The following is a 4953-nucleotide window of genomic DNA, read 5'->3' as shown; positions in this document are numbered from 1 at the left end:
GCGAGTAAATACACCGCCTCTCGCACTTGGCGCACACTCACTCGCATTGCTACGCCTCCCGTGGCACTTTAAGCGGCCGAACGGCGGGAGTAACTGCGACTCTCCTAAGGTATGCTCACTTGACTATTTATTCATGTATTTATTTATTTTTGACGGTTCGCGGAGGCGATGACGCTCCGCGCGGGTAAACGGCGGGAGTAACTGTGACTCTCTTAGGTAGGCTCACTTGACATTTATTTATTCATGTTAATTATTTATTTTTGACGGTTCGCGGAGGCGATGACGCTCCGCGCGGGGTAAACGGCGGGAGTAACTGTGGACTCTCTTAAGGTAGGCTCACTTGACATTTATTTATTTATGTTTTATTTATTTTTGACGGTTCGCGGGAGGCGATGACCGCTCCGCGCGGGTAAACGGCGGGAGTAACTGTGACTCTCTTAAGGTAGGCTCACTTGACATTATTTTGGCGGTTCGCGGAGGCGCCGGGAGGCCGTGCGCGCGCGCCGCAGAGCGGCCGAATAACGCTCCGCCGGCCCCGGGTGATTACCGAGAGGCTCCCCGGCCTCGCGGAGCTCCGACGCTCCTCCGCGGACCTCCGCGGCCGGCGCGCTCGCGCACCACCCCCCGGCACCGCCGGGAGGCCGTGCGCGCGCGCGCAGAGCGGCCGAATAACGCTCCGCCGGCCCCGGGTGATTACCGAGAGGCTCCCCGGCCTCGCGGAGCTCCGACGCTCCTCCGCGGGACCTCCGGCGGCCGGCGCGCTCGCGCCACCACCCCCCGGCACCGCCGGGAGGCCGTGCGCGCGCGCGCAGAGCGGCCGAATAACGCTCCGCCGGCCCCGGGTGATTACCGAGAGGCTCCCCGGCCTCGCGGAGCTCCGACGCTCCTCCGCGGGACCCTCCGGCGGCCGGCGCGCTCGCGCACGCACCCCCCGGCACCGCCGGGAGGCCGTGCGCGCGCGCGCAGAGCGGCCGAATAACGCTCCGCCGGCCCCGGGTGATTACCGAGAGGCTCCCCGGCCTCGCGGAGCTCCGACGCTCCTCCGCGGGACCTCCGGCGGCCGGCGCGCTCGCGCACCACCCCCCCGGCACCGCCGGGAGGCCGTGCGCGCGCGCGCAGAGCGGCCCGAATAACGCTCCGCCGGCCCCGGGTGATTACCGAGAGGCTCCCCGGCCTCGCGGAGCTCCGACGCTCCTCCGCGGGACCTCCGGCGGCCGGCGCGCTCGCGCACCACCCCCCGGCACCGCCGGGAGGGCCGTGCGCGCGCGCGCAGAGCGGCCGAATAACGCTCCGCCGGCCCCGGGTGATTACCGAGAGGCTCCCCGGCCTCGCGGAGCTCCGACGCCTCCTCCGCGGGACCTCCGGCGGCCGGCGCGCTCGCGCACCACCCCCCGGCACCGCCGGGGAGGCCGTGCGCGCGCGCGCAGAGCGGCCGAATAACGCTCCGCCGGCCCCGGGTGATTACCGAGAGGCTCCCCGGCCTCGCGGAGCTCCGACGCTCCTCCGCGGGGACCCTCCGGCGGCCGGCGCGCTCGCGCACCACCCCCCGGCACCGCCGGGAGGGCCGTGCGCGCGCGCGCAGAGCGGCCCGAATAACGCTCCGCCGGCCCCGGGTGATTACCGAGAGGCTCCCCGGCCTCGCGGAGCTCCGACGCTCCCTCCGCGGGACCTCCGGCGGCCGGCGCGCTCGCGCACCACCCCCCGGCACCGCCGGGAGGCCGTGCGCGCGCGCGCAGAGCGGCCCGAATAACGCTCCGCCGGCCCCGGGTGATTACCGAGAGGCTCCCCGGCCTCGCGGAGCTCCGACGCTCCTCCGCGGGACCTCCGGCGGCCGGCGCGCTCGCGCACCACCCCCCGGCACCGCCGGGAGGCCGTGCGCGCGCGCGCAGAGCGGCCGAATAACGCTCCGCCGGCCCCGGGTGATTACCGAGAGGCTCCCCGGCCTCGCGGAGCTCCGACGCTCCTCCGCGGGACCTCCGGCGGCCGGCGCGCTCGCGCACCACCCCCCGGCACCGCCGGGAGGCCGTGCGCGCGCGCGCAGAGCGGCCGAATAACGCTCGCCGGCCCCGGGTGATTACCGAGAGGCTCCCCGGCCTCGCGGAGCTCCGACGCTCCTCCGCGGGACCTCCGGCCGGCCGGCGCGCTCGCGCACCACCCCCCGGCACCGCCGGGAGGCCGTGCGCGCGCGCGCAGAGCGGCCGAATAACGCTCCGCCGGCCCCCGGGTGATTACCGAGAGGCTCCCCGGCCTCGCGGAGCTCCGACGCTCCTCCGCGGGACCTCCGGCGGCCGGGCGCGCTCGCGCACCACCCCCCGGCAACCGCCGGGAGGCCGTGCGCGCGCGCGCGCAGAGCGGCCGAATAACGCTCCGCCGGCCCCGGGTGATTACCGAGAGGCTCCCCGGCCTCGCGGAGCTCCGACGCTCCTCCGCGGGACCTCCGGCGGCCGGCGCGCTCGCGCACCACCCCCCGGCACCGCCGGGAGGGCCGTGCTCGCGCGCCAAGTGGCCGAAAAATAGCTCCAAGCCCAGCGGATCGGCTGCTTGGAAGCACCGCGCCGTCCGGCTCCACCTGGTACCTCGCACGGCTCTCATCTCCCCCCCGCACGGACTTCCGAGCGCTCGGGGAGACGCTCGGAAGCTGCCCGTGCCGTCGCGGCGGGGAATTGCCTCCCTCTGGCGGACGCGGCGAGTAAAAACACCACCTCTCGCACTTTGCGCACACTTACTTGCGTGGGGTCCGCTTCCGATGACACTTTGAGCGGCCCGAACGGCGGGAGTAACTACGACTCTCTTAAGGTAGGCTCACTTGACATTTATTCATGTATTTATTTATTTTTGACGGTTCGCGGAGGCGATGACGCTCCGCGCGGGTTAAACGGCGGGAGTAGCTGTGACCTCTCTTAAGGTAGCCTGACTCGACGTCTTTTTCAACGGTGGCTGGAGGACCCAGGCGGTTCTCGGGGGTGCGTCGCTCCACACTTTTGACGCCCGAGGAGGCTCCCGGCACCTCGGCTACGCGTTTTCGGCGGCCCGCTGAGCTTCCAGAAGACCTCCAGCCGGTTCTCCCGGTGCTTTCCTCCTCACGTTTTAAGCCGGCCGAGGCTTCCGGCACCCCGGCTGAGCTTTTTCCCACGGCCCGCTGAGCTTCCAGGGGACCTCCGGCCCCGGTTCTCCGCGCGCTTTCCTCCTCACTTTTAAGCCGGCCGAGGCTCCAGGCACCTCGGCTAAGCGTTTTGAACGGCCCGCTGAGCTTCCAGGGGACCTCCAGCCGGTTCTCCGCGCGCCCCCCTCCCAACTTTTTAAGCCGGCCGAGGCTCCAGGCACCCCGGCCAAGCCTTTCCCACGGCCCGCTGAGCTTCCAGGGGACATCCAGCCGGTTCTCCGCGCGCCCCCCTCCTAACTCGACGCCCGAGGAGGCTCCAGGCACCCCGGCTGAGCCTTTTCGGCGGCCCGCTGATCTCCCGGAGGTCGCAACGGGGAATTGCCTCCCTCTCGCGGACACGGCGCGTAAATGCACCGCCTCTCGCACTTGGCGCACACTCACTCGCATCGCTACGCCTCCCGCGGCACTTTAAGCGACCGGGACCACCGCGAGGCGCGGGCGATGACTAAGAGGCTCCCCGGCCGGCCTCGCGGAGCTCCGACGCTCCCCCGCGGGACTTCCGGCGGCCGGCCGGAGCCTCGGCACGGCTGCCGCACTCCCTAATAACACCCCGCGGGCCCCCGCGAGCCGAACGCTCGCTGCCGCGGGCGACCCGTGGTACCCCACGTGCCGAGGCGGACGCGTGACGGCGCGGGAGCCCTCGGCACTATATCACGGTCACGCATGTAGTCAAATCGTGTAAAATCACCGTTAGTTTATTCACAATATACGTAATAATTAAATACATATCAACACCGCGTATATTATTAATAAACATATGTATGTATTTATTTAATAATTAAATAAATATTAACATCGCGTATAATCATGCGGGCTCCGGGGGAAGGGGCCGATTTTTCGCCGTTCGTGGCCGACCGGGGAACCGGCGAAGGCGGACGCATCGCGGCGCGAGAGCCGTTGGCACTTTGGAAAAAAATAAAATAAAATTCGCCGACCGGGCTCCGGGGAAGAGGCCGATTTTTGGCCGTTCGTGGCCGACTTGGGAACCGGCGAAGGCGGACGCATCGCGGCGCGAGAGCCGTTGGCACTTTGAAAAAAAAAAAAAAAAAAAAAAAAAAATTCGCCCACCGGGCTCCGGGGGAAGAGGCCGGCTTTTCGCCGTTCGCGGCCGACCGGGGAACCGGCGAAGGCGGACGCGCTCTCCAACGAGCCCCGCCGGCCGGAGGAAGTGCGCCCTCTGGCGGACACGCCGTTGTAAATGAATGGGGTTTGGCACTTAGTGCATTTTTCGCCCAAGTCGAAGCGCGCTCCGGGCGAGGAGGCCGGATTCTCGCCACCCGTGGCCGGCCGGGGGAACCGGCCAAGGCGGATAGGCTTTCACGGAGGTCCCGCCGGCTGGTCCGCGGGCCGATTAGGGTCCCGCGAGTGAGCGGTGGCGGTCCGGAATCCAGGCCGGCCAGGAGGCACCGCCAGGCGGATAGGCTTTCACGGAGGTCCCGCCGGCTGGTCCGCGGGCCGATTAGGGTCCCGCGAGTGAGCGGTGGCGGTCCGGAATCCAGGCCGGCCAGGAGGCACCGCCAGGCGGATAGGCTTTCACGGAGGTCCCGCCGGCTGGTCCGCGGGCCCGATTAGGGTCCCGCGAGTGAGCGGTGGCGGTCCGGAATCCAGGCCGGCCAGGAGGCACCGCCAGGCGGATACACTCTCTAACGAGCCCCGCCGGCTGGTCCGCCGGGGGAAGTGCGCCCTCTGGCGGACACGCCGTTGTAAATGAATGGGGTTTGGCACTTAGTGCATTTTTCGACCAGCGGCAACGCAGGCTGACGGGCGGCCGCTTCCGCGGGCCGGCACTA

This window comes from Syngnathus scovelli, chromosome 17 (genome assembly GCF_024217435.2).
Source record: "Syngnathus scovelli strain Florida chromosome 17, RoL_Ssco_1.2, whole genome shotgun sequence".
In the NCBI taxonomy this organism is placed as follows: domain Eukaryota; kingdom Metazoa; phylum Chordata; class Actinopteri; order Syngnathiformes; family Syngnathidae; genus Syngnathus; species Syngnathus scovelli.
This window is presented reverse-complemented; position numbering follows the sequence as displayed.